The following is an 18,442-nucleotide window of genomic DNA, read 5'->3' on the forward strand; positions in this document are numbered from 1 at the left end:
AATTCTGGAGGTCACTCTCGAGCTCCTGATCGCAAAATTATGACATATGATGTGTCGCAAGCCATATTTGGAATTTTTGCAAAAGTGGTCCAACGGGACCGGATTCCGGGTGCCCTAGAACCATGCCAATGTGGCCAGGTTTGGCCATATCAATTACAGGAGGTCACTCTCGAGCTCCTGATTGCTAAATTATAACATGTGTCGCAAGCCATATTTGGAAGTTTTGCAAAATTGGTCCACCGGGACCGGATTCCGGGTGCCCTAGGACCATGTCGATGTGGCCAGGTTTTGCCATATCAATTCCTGGAGGTCGTTTTTGAGCTCCTGATGGCAAAATTGTGACATATGATGTGTCGCAAGCCATATTTGAAATTTTCGCAAAAGTGGTCCACCAGGACCAGATTCCGGGTGCCCTAGGATCATGTAAATGTGGCCAGGTTTGGCCAGGTTATCAATTCCTGGAGGTCATTTTCAAGTTCCTGATCGCAAAATTATGACATATGATGTGTCGCAAGCCATATTTGGAATTTTCGCAAAGGTGGTCCGCCGGGACCGGATTCCGGGTGCTCTAGGACCATGTCAATGTGGCCAGGTTAGGCCATATAAATTACAGGAGTTCACTCTCGAGCTCCTGATCGCAAAATTATGACATATGATGTGTCGCAAGCCATATTTGGAATTTTCGCAAAAGTGGTCCGCCGGGACTGGACTCCGGGTGCCCTACGAACATGTCAATGTGGCCAGGTTTGGCCATATCAATTCCTGGAGGTCATTTTTGAGCTCCTGATCGCAAAATTGTGACATATGATGTGTCGCAAGCCATATTTGAAATTTTCGCAAAAGTGGTCCACCGGGACCAGATTCCGGGTGCCCTAGGATCATGTAAATGTGGCCAGGTTTGGCCATAACAATTCCTGGAGGTCATTTTCGAGCTCCTGAACGCAAAATTATGACATATGATGTGTCGCAAGCCTTATTTGGAATTTTCGCAAAAGTGGTCCACCGGGACCGGATTCCGGGTGCCCTAGGACCATGTCAATGTGGCCAGGTTAGGCCATATCAATTCCTGGAGGCCATTTTCGAGCTCCTGATCGCAAAATTATGACATATGATGTGTCGCAAGCCATATTTGGAATTTTCGCAAAGGTGGTCCACCGGGACCGGATCCTGGGTGCCCTAGGACCATGTCAATGTGGCCAGGTTAGGCCATATAAATTACAGGAGTTCACTCTCGAGCTCCTGATCGCAAAATTATGACATATGATGTGTCGCAAGCCATATTTGGAATTTTCGCAAAAGTGGTCCACCGGTACTGGATTCCGGGTGCCCTATGACCAGGTCAATGTGGCCAGGTTTGGCCATATCTATTCCTAGAGGTCACTTTCGAGCTCCTGATCTCAAAATTATGACATATGATGTGTCGCAAGTCATATTTGGAATTTTCGCAAAAGTGGTCCACCGGGACCGGATTCCGGGTGCCCTAGGACCATGTCAATGTGGCCAGGTTAGGCCATATCAATTCCTGGAGGTCATTTTCGAGCTCCTGATCGCAAAATTATGACATATGATGTGTCGCAAGTCATATTTGGAATTTTCGTAAAAGTGGTCCACCGGGACCGGATTCCGGGTGCTCTAGGACCATGCCAATGTGGCCAGGTTTGGCCATATCAATTCCTGGAGGTCATTTTCGAGTTCCTGATCGCAAAATTATGACATATGATGTGTCGCAAGCCATATTTGGAATTTTTGCAAAAATGGTCCACCGGGACCGGATTCCGGATGCCCTAGGACCATGACAATGTGGCCGGGTTAGACCATATCAATTCCCGGAGGTCACTGTTGAGCTCCTGATCGCAAAATTATTTCATATGATGTGTCGCAAGCCTTATTTGGAATTTTTGCAAAAGTGGTCCACCGGGACCGGATTCCGGGTGCCCTAGGACCATGTCAATGTGGTCAGGTCAGGCCATATCAATTACAGGAGGTCACTCTCGAGCTCCTGATCGCAAAATTATGACATATGATGTGTCGCAAGCCTTATTTGGAATTTTCGCAAAAATGGTCCACCGGGACCGGATTCCGGGTGTCCTAGGATCATGCCAATGTGGCCAGGTTTTGCCATATCAATTCCTGGAGGTCACTTCCGAGCTCCTGATCGCAAAATTATGACATATGATGTGTCGCAAGTCATATTTGGAATTTACTTTCCAAATTGGCCATCACGGGATATAGATCCCTTATAGCCGGTTCCGGAAGGGCGAATAATCCCTAGAATGGTTAGAAAAAGTTCCATCACGGGCAGAACATGTCCAATATACATTCCAGAGTTAACCAATCACAGTATTAGGACATTTTAACAGCATAGACTAAAGTTTCAGTCGGCAATACCCACCAGGAAAAAAAACTACCCCACTACAATCCGGAATAACTCCGGGACCAAGTTGCCAATCCTAATTTTAAGTCACTTGTCATAATCTAGAAACCTATCCGGTTCTTCTGAGAAAAAATTATACAAATCGGCTCAGAAACGCCAGAGATATTCAATTTTTCAGTTAGTTTTTACCCCTACCGTCAGACGTATACCTTATAAGGGTTAAGGGTAGATTTAAAAATTTGTAAGCATCATAAGCTGTTGTCATTGGAATTAAGATTTTACCTGTTGACCAATCGAAAAAAAGAAAGGCACCATTATTGCTAGGGTGATAAATCGTTTTTTTACTGGGATGAATAGAAATGAATGTAATAAACGTAAATAAATGAAAAAAAAAAATCAAATCCATTTACTTAAAGTGCAATTTTAGACCTTTCTTGTGTGATTGTTTTCAGTATCCTCCCTAATGCACGAGATAGGCATTAGGAAGGATTGATCTGAGTTTTTTTAGTGCCTCCTGGCTATTAGAACAAAATGAACAGAACCTTTGTGAACCGGTCGATGAGGGAAAAGCGATCCCCCGATCACCATGTCGTTATTACCATAGAATTCTGCGAACAGCTCTCCTCTCCGAGACCATGGCGTCCCATAATGCGTCCATGGTTCGAGTTGTCGGATCCGATCTTCGTAATGAAGTCGCCCATACAGATCTTGATATCACCCTTCGGAATTCTATCTACGACGGCATTGCGTTGACTGCGTAGAAGTTCTCTTTGTCTTGCAGATCGGCAGCATCGGTTGGCGCATTACATTGGATTTTAGTAAGGTTTCGGACCCGTGTTCTAAATCTGACAACGATCATCCTTTCACTTAAAGATTCCCATTTCATAAGCGAGGGTGCGCCTGAGGAGCGTGTTCACCTCGTAAACCAGAGTATAGCAGAATTTGTCCCGACGGCATTCTGTGTTCTCCATAGTTTGGCCAACGGACTTCACTCAGTCCCAGAATCTCGAGCTTCATGCGGCGTGCCTCATTGGCAAGTTGTGCCAATTTACCCTGCTGGGCTAGGGTTAAAACGTTTCTGTTCCTATTCGTGTCCGTTGCTTCGCGCTAAGAGTCGTCGCCGTAAAATCAGTCCGTATTCTTTCATTATCGGATTCTCGAACAAAGTGATGTTTCGGGAACAGTAGGTTGTTGGCCCAAGGTTCATTATCCACCGGGATCGGGCTGCCTTCTTAGATATAGCTTCCGGGGTACAGCATTTTATACTCAGCCGCAGGTTGCCAGAACAGACGTTGTTGGAGCCGTACATTCTTGGTGGACAGACGCTCGATCAGTCGGGTCAAATTTGTTTAAAGTCCCAGTTTTGAGCGGCACACGGTCGCTTCGATAGGGCCTGCTTGTGGACACATGCAGCTTTTTATAAAAGTTTAACAGAGCCCACTGTCGAACCCCACCACACCTCTCATGTTCTGAGTGTCCTCTGAAAATTTGAGCTCATTTGGATTAAAACTGATTTAGCACAAGCCGTTTCAAGTTTGCATGCAAATTAGTATGGGGAAATTTATTTTTTCATTGTACTGTTAATGACGCTTCCCCATTAGAGGCAGGTTAAAACAAAACCTACATAGCTAAAAGGAATACTCAACAGCTTTCACCCAGTGAAAACCGCATCTTAATTAATCTTTCCAATAATTAGTAATCGAATTTAATCTATACCGTGGTTTTCTGGAGATAATTGCATAACTCCTCAACAGGCAACATTGCTGCTCGTGGTGCGAAAGATAGCACCCACAAATTCAGGCTACTATGTTGCACTGCACATTTCAGTGATGCCCTCAAAGAAGTTTAACGATCATAACTAAAGATTCACATCCTGTCTTAAAATTGATTACTAATTATTGGGGCAATTAATTAACATGCGGTTTCCGTTGGGTGAAAGCTGTTGAGTATTCCTTCTAGCTATGTAGGTTTTCTTTTAACCTACACTCAATGGGGAAGCGTCATTAACAGTATAATGAAAAAATAAATTTCCCCATACTAATTTGCATGCAAACTTGAAACGGCTTGTGCTAAATCAGTTTTAATCCAAATGAGCTCAAATTTTCAGAGGACACTCAGAACATGATAAAGAATCAGATAAGCACTGTGGAGCAAAATAGATTTTTTGAACCACCCTACTTCTCACTCTAGCTGATGTCAGAAGGACAACAGTGCCCAGGCTACACTACCAGCTAAGAACGCAACCCTTAGCTGGCGGTCAATTATTGTCATCGGAAGACCCGTTGAAGCGTGAGTATTGGAACCTGTGAGGACAAGAGCAATGTTAGGCGCTCCTTCCCGGAAGTCAACTCACCGTTTCGTAGCACATGAGAGAAAATATGTACAACAACAGGTCTGAGCCAAAAAAAAACTCAGACTGGTGGCTTAGGCGCTATGATAGAGGTTCACTTTTGGACAATGGATTCCCAATGTGGTACACTTTTACCGAGATTCGCACAGCCGTGCCCCAGCAAACATGTTTTTTGCCGAGATTTCTGTCAAAATTGCTGAAAATCAGCAAATATTTTGCCGAAAATCAGCTAACAAACGCCATTTTTGCTGAAATATCAGTTTTTTATTTTACTGGCGCACGGCTATGCGGGTTTTTGCCGAGCTGCAGAAATAAAAACTAAGTGTGTAGGATCTAATTGGATCTAATGTGGGTCAAGTGCAACTGGAGGCCTTGGTAAGAGAAACGCGGATAAAAAATCCGTTGTCAACACTGCAGTTAATCTTCTTCATTTAAGAACTATACTTGAAAAGAAAGAAATGGATTATCCAGGTAAAATTTCACATACCACTATTTAATATGTTTACATCACATGACAACAGAATCCAATTAACAAAGCAATTGCATTTTGTAACTTACTGGGGAGCCGTGTTACTCCCAGCACTGGTGAGACCCCCTTCAACAAGCCTCAGGGTTGGCTCTACGCTCGTGACACTCCGCGATAGCGACACTCATGAACGTCCTACTTCTTTCTTCCTTCTCGCGTCCGTCCTCAAACACCGGACGACGCTTCCCACTTCCTTACTTCTACCTCCTACCTTTCTCTTCTCTACTTCCTCACTTCTCTTTCTTCTTCGTTCTTCGGGGCCCCGCGCACTGCTACTCCGCTACCTGTAGACTCTCCGGTTTCTGCAACTGGGCAGGGGAGGATGTCAGCTTCTTCTCGGCGGACTGCAGCCTCTCGTGGACCCTCTGCCTGTGTCGTGCACCCCTCGAGTGTAGTAGCGGACTCGAGGCTTCAGCAGTCCGTGGACGTACTGGGAAAAACCTGGTTTTATGGCGCACTTGGTAGACACACTCTCCTAGGGCAGGTATCGGGTTTCAGAACGGCGGGAAACCGCGATGGCGTTTTATAATAAAACCGCGAGGTCCTGGTGGCACAATAGGGACACAAGATGGCGATTAAAGGTCACATAGGGAACAGGGGCTAGCCAGGGGTTTTGTCTCAGCTGATGAGTAGTAGTAAATTACCTGGATGTCCAGATTTCCACGTCAAACGTTCTCTTCCACTTTCCGCCACATGCTGCCCACCCAGTTCGCCACCTGATTCGCCACCACCATGGCCACCCATTCGATGTTTTTCTTGGCGTTCCTGGTGGTGAGTAGCGGTTTCACTGTTGTCCTTTCATGTGGCAGTGGAGTGTTGGCTGCGTTCGAAGGGTTTGTGGGAGCAGGGACATTTTACAGATACAAATACAAAACGCGTAAAATCTCACCAATCTTGGTCAACACACTGACATTTGTTACAATTTCATAATCTATTATTGATTTGCATATATTATTGAAAACAAATGTAAAAAGCATTCATAATTTGTTCATTCATATTTGGAATTAAAACGAATTTAGTAGTTTTCTGAATTTGAGTCAAATTTTGGCTGCTTGACAGATCCCTTGCTGGATTGGCTGTTTTTTGAAGGTTCGATTGGCGGCACATACCTTTCCTCGTTTCTCTTATCAAGCCCTCTAAGTGCAACAATACTTGAAGAGTGTGTGTTGTCACCGAAAATGGCTCCCTCTACCTTTCATCTACTTATGGACTGAGTAAAAAATTCGATTTCCCAAGGAAATTTCAATCAATTTCTGCCAAAGGAACTCATAGTTTTGAGTAGACCCACTTTGGCAAAAATTGATTAAAATTTCATTGAAAGAAAAAAAAGAGACAGAAATGCAATTTTACTCAGTCACTGAAGAGATGAAAATGAGAGTGAGCCGCGGGAACGTATGGTTGATGATGTTCTAAAGAATGAAATCTGATGTAAAACCTATTAAACAAAATAAAAAATCTGCGATGTTTTCTTCCATATCGTTCAACAATGCGCAACACGTGGATCATTTTATAGCAACATAAATGTCACACCTGATGTAAATTTGAATTTCTTCAGAACGCGTGGTGTTCAACATATTCTCGAATCTGTTAGCTAACGGAATAATATGTGCGGTCATTTCGAAACACTCGCAGGAAGAATGAGCTAATAAATCACCGCTCGTTCGTTTACACCCATAAAACTATTGTAGGAATCCAAAAGTAAAACAACCTGTATATTAGCGAATTATTGCGGTAAGCAAGTGACCGTTTGTCACTCCTGAAGAGATTTTCACATTTATTTCACCTCATCTCGGCAGCCGATCCTCAGACGTCGGTGTTCAATTCAGCGCAAGCTCGATTATGATTCAGACAACATCTAGATATAATATAATGGGTATTTAAAAGTCTATAAATATGCATAAATTGTTTCGCATTTGTTTGAGATATACTGCATATTGGTCTTTGTTTTGATTCGGATAACTTGTTCACTGTCATGTTTGATGTTGCTGTTCGGCCCGCGCGCTGCTGTCTGCAGAAAGATGTCTGGCCAGGCCGGTCTAATTGAGATGTGCTGTCTGCACTGAGCTTGGTCTAATGGAAAACACTCGACTGTCCATTAAATAATACCTATCTTTGGTGCAACAACTTTGAACGTCGAACAATATCACTTTTGGAAGTGATTGGATGAATAGATAGAATGAATCAAATCCATTTAATCCACCGAGCGAAGAAAAAGCGTGGAAGGTTTATCTGCAGATGTCTAAATATATGCAAACAGATGTCGGATGGGATTTATCATGTGAATTTGTTTATTAATAACACGCAATGCTTTATAATCCTTCTAACAACAATTTTAAATTTACGAATATTCTTTCATACCGGCGTATGTGCAAAACATCGTATCTATGTCTAAAATCTCTCAGATCAAAAGTTTTGCAGAAAGTATTTGGTATAGTTGTGTCACATGCGATACGTTTTTGAGATCAATTTTCAAACAAATCGAGACATACAAAAATATGCATAATGGTATATACATTTCTAATTAAAATAATTATAAATTTTCAATGATTCAATCATGCATTTTGGGATTTTAAAAACTACTAAATGAACAAATGGTACTCCATCCTGAGAGCTTCATAAATATCGGACTGATTAAGTGTCCGTTCATCCACTGCCACTGGTCGGTGGACGAAGCGTGAAAAAGATTGTGCCTCGTGCCAGTAGAATGGAAAATACAGAGACGCATATTTACTTTTAACTGTTGATGCTGTTGTTGTTTACTTCCTAGGCCTGACCGATTCGGAAATAAATATGGTCTTATTTATAGCAAGAATGTTTGTTTTTGAAGCTAACGAATCGGGTTCATTCAATCTTTTGGCACTTTGCTAAACTGATGTGAATATTTTTCTCGCGAATGATCAGAAGGATATTAAAGGGAATTTAAGAACATAAAAGTCAATTGAGAATGCTCTTAAGTGACTTCATTTCAATACCTCTTCTATGACAGTTTGTTTGTAAATATTCTGGGTTCGAAAATTGATTGGGTTCAAAAATAGATTTGCCTTTCACTTTTTGCAGTTGAAAGTAAAAAATTTGATCTTTTTTCGTCGTTCACTTAATGCCTGCACAGTGCACATTCATTATCTCTCGAAAGCACGTGCAATTTGATGAATGCTGGGAGAGATAATTAATCAATGTTAAACAAGAAGTAATGGAATGATAATTGCTACAGTTACTCGAGCATTTGTAGATTTTCATCGCGCCTTGAATTAGATACTGTACAGAAAAAACATTTGTAAGCTCAGTGAATGGCGCTAAAGCCGTTAATGTTTACAAAAATGCTCTAGCGATGACATGCTCAATGTGATAACTTATCTCAAATTTATATAGGGGAAAAGACGGCTTTGGCAGGTTTTGTTCTATTATTGTCAGGGGGGTTTTTGTCGACCAAATTTTATGAAATTTGGCCACAATATTCTTTGATATGCTAAGAATGTTTAGGCCAAATTTGAGCATAATCAGTCATAAAAAAACCCCTGACAATAATAGAACAAAACCTGCCAAAGCCGTTATTCCCCCTAGTTATTTTTTTACTTTAAAATACTGATCAACGACCCAACAATCAATTTCAGCTGAATATGCCAGTTTTTCAGCTAAAAAAGACTCTTTCTGGCTAAATAAGTTTTTCACTCGCTTTCAATGTTTGTTTTTCAATTTAGTAAATTTAAGTAAATTAGATAGCTGATACGGATACAAGATAGCTGATTCAGAACAAGCTTCGTTTAGCAAATTTAATTGATCACAAATAGCATCGAATATCCCTCAGCCACATATGTTAATATATCCTACAACAAATTTGTGCATGAATTGATATGAAATGATTTCTATTTTCCTGATACGAACAATGTATCACAAGTCATTGATTGTTGCATGCGACTGTTATTGATTATTGACGACAGTATTTTTCGACTCTTTCAGTATTTATGATAAGCTAAAACGGGTTTTGCGTCAACTATCCGACGTTTCGGTGTTTATTACACCTTCTTCAGGGATTTAGAGGCTGCGTTTTGTTGTACTTATGTGTGTCATGTCCGACATATTGCTGTCTAAGATTTTTTTTGTAATGGGGTTCAATTACCTACGGCTAATCTTTTCGTGAGTAAAATTGTGTGTTTGATTTTAACATTTTTATCACATACTGCATGTGTTTCAATTTCGCACCTACGCTTTCGATAAAAGCTGTGGCAATATTTTATCGCCCGCACACTTCTAGTAGTCGTTATAAACTCTGAAAAATGTGATAAAAACCGAAACGTCGGATAGTTGACACAAAACCCGTTTTAGCTTATCATAAAGACTGAAAGAGCCGAAAATACCTTGACGACGGTACTAGTTAACCAGTTAACAGTGATAAAAAAGACAAGATCATCATCTCTGACCAGAAGTTTCACAGACATTTCGCTTTACGAAAAGTTTTCTCCATACTAAGGTGGTAATCGAATTTACACACCACAGCCCGCAAATGAGCTTAGACAACTGACGCCGCAAACCACACGGTCACAAAACCCAAAATTTTGGTTATTTTCGGCAATTTCAAGGAAGTGTATAAACATGTAAATTTGTCCCGAACTTCTGTAGGTTTTGTTTCAATTGAACATTGTAGAAAGGCAAATTGAAAACATAAGTAAGGGGAAATGTGAGTAAGCCCGCCACTGTGGGTAAGTCCATGACCCCCAGACTTTTATAAGAAATTACTTTTCAATTAACTTTTTGACCACTGGCGGAGTTAAGCTGGGGCATGATGGGGAACGTGACCCACCTAATTTAATATTTTCTTGATATTTAATTATATAGGGGAACAGACGGCTTTGGCAGGTTTTGTTCTATTATTGGCAGGGGGTTTTTTATCGACCGAATTTTATGAAATTTGGCCACAATATTCTTTGATATGCAAAGAATGTTTGGGCCAAAGTCAGACATAAAAAACTCTGCCAATAATAGAACAAAACCTGCCAAAGCCGTCATTACGCCTACCTGAAATAAATAAATATATTATATATTTCGGGTACTTATTCAAAAGGACGTATGTGATTTTGTAAACAAAGATTCAAACGTCGACTTGTCCAATGCGATAGTACTCCCACGCAAACCATCACCACAGACAGGTAGGGAAAGCCCTCTGCTACCTTTTAGTGGTGTTGGTTTGGGTGGTACATCAGATTGAACAAATCGACGTTGGAATCTTTGTTTACACAATCACATACGTCTTTTTGAATAAGTACCCGAGACATCTTTCTAAAAATCATTCAGGTTTTCCTTTGCAAATTTCTGTAGGAATTCCTTCACATTTTTTTTTCGAAAATCCTTCAGAAATTCCTTTAACTGCAAGAATTTTCAAAGAATTGGGTGTTTCGAAGGGTGTTTCCACACAGAAAGAAAAATCATTGGTAAAATTGAAAAAAACATTGGTAAAAATGAAAAGTTGCATTGGTACTTTTTCGTAGAGAGTAGTGAATGCTCAAAATAAAAGTACGGTAACTTTTGCGACAACCATGATTCAAAAGTTGCATGACGCTCTGAAATTAAAAGTTTGAACTTTTAAAACAAAACTGTAGAACTGTCAAATGGAAATGATCACATCGTAAATAAAAGAGTGGAATTATTTCATTTACAAAGGAAAGTTTCAATCAAAGAAAGAACCTCCCACCGCGCCTCCCACCCCCTTCCTTTGCCTATTTACCCTTTCTTTTCCATTTTTACTAAAATATAATGTTTTTAATGTTTTATTTTATGATTTTAAATCGCGTTTTAAATAACCTTTACAATGTATAACAGCGCTGTAAAATACCCTCAAGGTTGCTCGTCGGTGGCGTATTGCAGACATTGATAAATATTGCGCCACCATAGATGTTTTCACGATTATAATTACCAGAAACTGATATGTAAAAAATAAATTTTCGCATAAATATAGATCACAATTAGGAAAACAGCATCTTATTTCGTTTATGCAAATGAATTATTGAGTTAGGTGCTGTTTCTGTTCGCAATTCTTGACTTAGTGTACATCGGCTTGGCAAATTAGCATACTTTGCAAATTTTCCATGATGTTCAAAAATATATATTATTACCTACCTTCCATTCCGTGAGGTTTTTTGGATGTAAAAGCAACAATCCATTTTATGCCCGAAGGCCAGAACCAAACTTGGGAAAGGCATGAAGCAAGCAGTTTTCAGGTTTGATACAAGCACTTCTGGAAAATCTGTTGCTTGATTGTGTCGTTCTATTCCAGTCACTCGTTCCGGGACCGCTTTTCCGGAGATCTTCACAGAACGGAGAACAGAACGATCTCAAAATAGGAAAAAATCCACGAAACAGTATACTGTTTATAAATATATATAGTTTATAAATACGAATGTTTACCGCGATATTGTTGTTGACAATTTTGTTTTCGATGAGCTTCGCGACGGATAGAGGATGAGAGCATCAAAGACGATACACAAGGAGTGGCATTATGGCAATTTTGTTTTAATTGATGGACAAAATAAAAAAAAACTTCACTAGCCAATAAAAAAAATAACACGATGGTACATATCTCGAGCAACATATGATTAGGGCCGAAAAACCAACAATGCTGAACCGAGAAAAATGAGGTTCAAGTTTTCTATGAGTAATTTAATTCATTTATTGAAGTTGAAGCTCATTTCATTGCAAAAACCATGTCAATGCCATACGTAAATGGTTATATTATAACAGCAGATAAGGATTAATTGAAAAACTATTCGAAATCTTCAAAATTTCAGCTAAAACAAAAGTCGCGCCGTTTACTCGCATTACCGGCAACACGTCTGGTTTTTAAGCCGTTTTCATTAAAGCTAGTAACACCATCGGATTTGTTTAGATTTGTTAGCCAGATTAGTTCTGCTATGCGATATATCGAAAACCTAGTAAGAATATGCATTTTAAAATAACTTGAAGCTAGTTTTTTTGAATAAACAATATAAAGTGAACGGCCTAAAACCAAAGCAAACATTCCGCATGGTAGTTAAGGGCGCCAACAAAGGACAAAATCCACTCTATGGTGAAACTGGTTCATGAGACGTTCACTCAAAATAGCAATAAATGTGTTTCTCCAGAGATATTAAGTACGATAAAGAATCATTTACAAAGCAATCGCTTATGCTAGAAAATGAAAAATCATGGTTTTGGTTTATAAGCCGTAATCATATGTTACGCGAGATATTTATTAAATTTTACCTTTTTTTGTTGTGCAAGTATTTAATGTATTTGGTCAAAGACTAATTCAACCAATAGTTTAGGTGGCATTCAAAATAAAAAAATGTACATATTTTATTTATTTTAACCATCTGATATTCCGTAGTGGGATTGAGTAAACAGGAGTAAATGAATTTTCTCTTTCTGTTTTCTATCAAGTTTGAATGATTTTGACACTTCTAGCATTTTCAGGTTGAATGGTTGTACTTTTAATTTTAAATTGGGAGCAGGCGAAAAAAACTTTTCGAGGTAACTACTTTTACAAAGACCAATTTAATTTTTATTTTTAAGAAAACGGAACACTTTTCAAATGTAAAGTGCAAAACATTCAAGGAAACAATATTTGTTTGTTATGAAACTCATATGTGAATATGTACGTTATGTGGAAGATATTGATTTGGAAAATGTATTGGAGGTAACCACTTTCCCTTCGATGGGACTCGAACCCATGGCACTACAGTACGCTAGACTGGTGCTTTATCCAACTAAGCTACGAAGGACCTCGATCGGCGAGGTCCGTGGATTGCGAGTGATTTGACTATGCGTCCAATATGGGAATCTCGAGCTCGTTCAGTAGCCGCTAGGTTGCGAAGGCCGACGGAGGTCCTTCGTAGCTTAGTTGGTTAAAGCACCAGTCTGGCGTACTGTAGGGTCATGGGTTCGAGTCCCATCGAAGGGAAAGTGGTTACCTCAATACATTTTCCAAATCAATATCATACCCATAACATACATATTCACATATGAGTAACATTGTAAATTAACGTCTGGTTTAATCCCCGGAAATAGGCAATTAACTTTGATTGAATATTTGTTTTTTGTGTGCAATAATGAATTCAAAAAATAGATAGGAATTTAAAAAAATGAGGTTTCCAAATTCCTCCTAATATTTCTCCAAAAAATCAAAGAAGGAATTGTAAGAAAATTTCAAAAAATCAAGGGGGGGTCCCGTAGCGTAGTTGGCCGTTCGCCTTACAGGCGAATGATCATGTGTTCGATTCCCAGACCCTTCCCCAAAACCCTCGTCAGTCGCCGGATGCGCAGCCCATGTGGTAGCGTATTGGGGAACGCGTCTTACCGTCACGGCTGCGTGATGACGACTGACAACTTGATCTTCTCGGAGGCATTCCTCCAACGGACCCGGCTTAATGGCAACTGAACAATGCAACGAACATTGGATGCACGACATGGACAAATGGACACAATGGACACAATGGACACACGATGAGATGGACTAGCAACGACAATAATAATGGTAATGGATAATCTAAAAATAGATTCTGTGTGGATTCTGTTCAGCAGAATACCACAGTAGATCTCGGCACAGTAGCGGTTAAGTATCACAGAGTGCCTAACAAATAAAGAAAGGAATAAAAAAAAATCAAAAAATTCATTAGAAATTCCTTCACGAATGTTACTCTCGTAAATTTCTTTAGGAGAAATGCTTTCAAACTTTCTTTAGAAATATTTTTGAAAATTCTTTTAGGAATTTCTTCGGAATATGTTTTAAGAATTCTGCCAGTACTTTACCAAGAAATCTCTTCGAAAAATCTAGGAAGAAGATCTTGGAATTCCTCCGGAATATAATTCAGGAATTTCTTCAGATCTTCAAAAATTCTTTGGAAAAGTCTTATCGGAAATCCTTAGGTAATTGCTTCTAATATTCTTTTAGAAATTCCTTTAGATCTTCGGAGATTTAGTTTTAAAATTTCTTCGAAATTTCCTTTGAGTATGTTTAGGGTTCTTTTAGAAATCCTTCGGAAATTTCATTTGGATATTCTTTGGGAATTCCTTCGATAATTCTTTGTAAAATCCTTTAGACAATCGTTTCGAAATTGCATTAGAAACTCATCTTGAAATTCCTATTGGATTTCCTATTTCATTCTTCAATAATTTTCCATAGGAATTCTTTCAACAAAATTTTCGGAATTACTTTGAAAGGAATTTAAATTACTTTACTTACCGAATTTTCAAGAGAAAGTTACAAAGGCTTTTCGGGAGGTTTTACCATAGAATATCTCAAAGAATATTCGAATGAACTACTGGTGGAATCTTATAAATTATTCCTGGAGGAGCTGCCAAATAAAATTCTGGAAGATTTTCTGGAGAAATTTTAGAAGGAATTTTTGGGGAAATTCCGAAATGTATTTTAGGAGAAATTTCCGGAAGAACTGTTGAAGCAATTTGAATTTCTCAGCAAATTCCTAAAGGAATTACCTTAACCTTCAAATTCATTAGAAAAAAGTTACATATTGTGCATTGGGGTCCATTTGAACCCAAGATTTCCTCACGATCACAAAAATTCAAATTCCAACCGATTTTCAAGCTTTAGGCACCAAACGAAAGCTGTAGGTTCCTAGAATAGGCCTACGGGGTGTTTGGTCCAAATTGACCTCTCTAGTCCACGGGGAACCTGTACTAAAGAAGTACAATATGGCAATTTCGAGTTTCGTATTATCAAACATAAAATTGCTTGCAAATAGTTCTCTGATGATCTCAACTGTATTTGCTATCTTGTATACGCCATTTCCTGACAGTTTTATCCCTCAAGCGGTCATCGGAAAGCCCTCTGGAAGATCCGGAACATCCGTAAAAGTGACCAATTCCAAAAAATATATCCCAGCGAATTGCAGGTGCAATCAGTAGTGCAAGTCTTCTGTGACCTCCAAATGTCCCAGAAATGGTTCTCCGGAAGATCCGGAACATCCCTGTAATTGCCAATTTCATAAGTTCATTCCAAAGCTTTGCGATTTTGTCTAAACCATTCATACCGGCGAATTGTAATAGTGAAAATGCTCTGAGACCAAATGCATCCAAAACGGTGCTTCGGAAGATTCGGAACATCCGTAAAAATGAGCTTGAGCTTGAGCTTGATTGACTGCTCGTAGTTGCTACTCCATTATGACCAGATCAGCTGTTCTTGCACAGGGAACCAACAGATGTTTGCTTGGGACTAGCACACATCTTCAATGTACAAGTACTGGTGATCTCATTTATAAGGTCATACTGGCGCCTGCCACGTCAGAGTGCAAGTCAATGTAGGGAAGAAGGGGGAGGAAATGATGATCCAATCACTCGCCCACTGCAAGCCGAATATACCTCTGCACTTGCCACGAGTTCATGCGGAATTTGTTGGAATTTCTGGGTTAGGTTGGAGAGGCAGAGGTCCGTCTTGGTTAACGAGCTGCCAATGTGATAGGTAGGAGAAGGTAACTGATGGAATTATCTAATTGGATGTAGGAAACGAGCTCTATAGTTCATTTCCAATTCTAGCAGATTACTGTTAGAATACTCAAGTTGAAGGAATAGGGATAGTAATGGAAACGGTATGGAAGTCCATTTCCAGTTCTAGCGATTGCTAGAACATGAGAAATAAAGAGAAAGATACAAAGTAGGAGAATGGAACGGACCTGGGATTGAACCCACGACCTCCTGCGGCCGGCCGCGCAATGCAGAACACAATATTTCGTCCGACCAAGCGATCGTTCTGCTGTCCGAAACATGAGAGATCACGCACTGAACTGATTAATTTTATTACCGGCCGCGCAATGCAGAACACAATATTTCGTCCGACCGCGCGATCGTTCTGCTGTCCGAAACATGAGAGATCACGCACTGAACTGATTAATTTTATTACCGGCCGCGCAATGCACAACACAATATTTCGTCCGACCGCGCGATCGTTCTGCTGTCCGAAACATGAGAGATCATGCACTGAACTGATTAATTTTATTACCGGCCGCGCAATGCAGAACACAATATTTCGTCCGACCAAGCGATCGTTCTGCTGTCCGAAACATGAGAGATCACGCACTGAACTGATTAATTTTATTACCGGCCGCGCAATGCACAACACAATATTTCGTCCGACCGCGCGATCGTTCTGCTGTCCGAAACATGAGAGATCACGCACTCATTCGGAACATCCGTAAAAATGGTCAAAAAAGTTCATCCCAGAGATTCGCATAATTTCGTATTCATCCATACTGAACATACGGAACATCCGTGAAAGTGGCCAATCACAAGAAAAAATATTCCAGAGCATTGCTATCTTATTCGTAACCATCCATACGGGCGAATTGTGTACGCAATAAATTGCTTAAGTCTTCTGAAATGACCACAAACGGCCCACCGGGAAATCCGAAACATCCGTAAAAGTGGCCAATTCCTAAAGTTCATCTCAAAGCAAATTTTCGAAATTGTTTATATCAGCGAATTGATTATGCAACCAATAGTGAAAGTCTTATGTGACCCGAAATGACCACAATACGGTACTCAGGAAACACGAAACATCCGTAAAATAGGTTAATGCTAAAAGTTGATCCCAGAGCTACGCATTTTTGTTAGCATTCACGTAGTAACGGTGAATTATATGTGGAGTCAATAGTGAAAGTCCTCTGTGACCTACCAAAAGGTAATCACAATCGATTTTTTAGAAAACATTGTTAACGGCATGTTACGTCTGCAATCGACAGCAAAAGTCTTCTTTCATCGCCAATGATTTCAAAACGGTTTTCCGGGAAATTTGGGACATCCACTATAAAATAATTAGTTCTAGAAGTGTATCCTAGAGCTCCACATTTTATTTCGAAACCATTCATATGGGAGGTGGGTAATTGTGCAATCAATAGTGGGAATTGTGTGTGACGTCTGAATGTCCACTAAACGGTCCTCCGGGAGATCAGGAATATCAGTTAAAATGGTCAATTCCAAAAGTTCATCCCACAGCATTGCTAATTTTCGTTTTCATTCATATGGGTGAATTATGGATGCAATGACAATAATAAAAATCGAGTCAAGTACGAGACACTGAAGAAGGCCTTACTGTTGAGGTCGAAATACGTATCTGTCAAAGGTACAATCAAGTGGTGGAATTAAATGGAATTGTACAAACTCGTCTTATAACAAGTGATTCCACTAAAAGCTCAAAATAAATTCCGGAGCATCCGTAAAACTGGCCGATTCCAAAATTTAGCGTAATATATCATTATTAGCCAGCGACGGCGGCGTGGCAGCGTTCCTCTTAGAATTCCTCCGAAGCTTCCCCAAAAGCTCATCTGAAAGTTCTTCCAGAACATCCTCCAGAAGTTCATCCAGAAGCTCATCCGGCAATCCCTTCGGAAGTTCATCAAGTAATTCATCGGAAAGTTCCTAAAGGCATTCCTCTAGAAGTTCTTCCGAGAATTCATCCGGAAGATCCTACACAAATTCCTCCAGAAGTTCATCAAGTAATTCCTCGGGAAATTCCTAAAAGCATTCCTCCGAGTATTCTTCCGGGAACTCCTCTGAAAGTTCTTCCTTTGGGAATTGGCCACAAGTTCCTCCGTGAATTCTCTTTGGAATTGGCCACTTTCACGAATGTTCCGGAGTACCATCACGGGAGCATTAAGGTGTCACAGAAGACTTTCATTATTGATTGCATACAAAATTCGCCAGGATAGATGGTAACGAAAAATCGCGATGCTCTGAGATATATTTTTGGAATTGGCCGGAGGGCCATTTCGAGAGCATTTGGGGGTAACAGAAGACTTTCACTATGGATTGGACCAACAATTTGTCAGGATGGATTGCTACTAAAAAATCACGAAGCTCTGGGATGAATTTTTGGAATTGACCATTTTACGGATGTTCCGGATCTTCCGGAGGACCGAGAAGATTTTCATTATTGATTGCATTCATAATTCGCCAGGATAGATTACTATAAAACGATCGCAAAGCTCTGGAGAAACCCACAATTTTTCAGAAAGAATGGTTAAGAAGAAATCGCGAAGCTCTGGGATGAACTTTTGGAATTGGTCACATTTACGGATGTTCCGGATCTTCCAGAGGGTTTTCCGAAGACCGCTTGAAGGTAAAATTGCCCAAAAATGGCGTATATAAGATAGCAAATACATTTGGGATGATCAGAGTACATATTTGAAAGCAATTTTATGTTTAAGGTCAC

General features: G+C 40.0%; 1 protein-coding gene and 1 non-coding gene across 3 annotated transcripts in view; both read left to right on the forward strand.

The window, feature by feature from the left end:
• Positions 1-18,442, forward strand: part of LOC134212785 (histidine-rich glycoprotein-like) — a 299,313-nt gene that overhangs the window by 258,032 nt on the left and 22,839 nt on the right. The window lies entirely within an intron of this gene.
• Trnaa-ggc (transfer RNA alanine (anticodon GGC)) lies at positions 13,106-13,181 on the forward strand. The gene has a single exon. It is a non-coding gene; the product is annotated as a tRNA-Ala (tRNA).

The sequence above is a fragment of the Armigeres subalbatus genome, chromosome 2 (assembly GCF_024139115.2).
Source record: "Armigeres subalbatus isolate Guangzhou_Male chromosome 2, GZ_Asu_2, whole genome shotgun sequence".
Lineage (NCBI taxonomy): Eukaryota > Metazoa > Arthropoda > Insecta > Diptera > Culicidae > Armigeres > Armigeres subalbatus.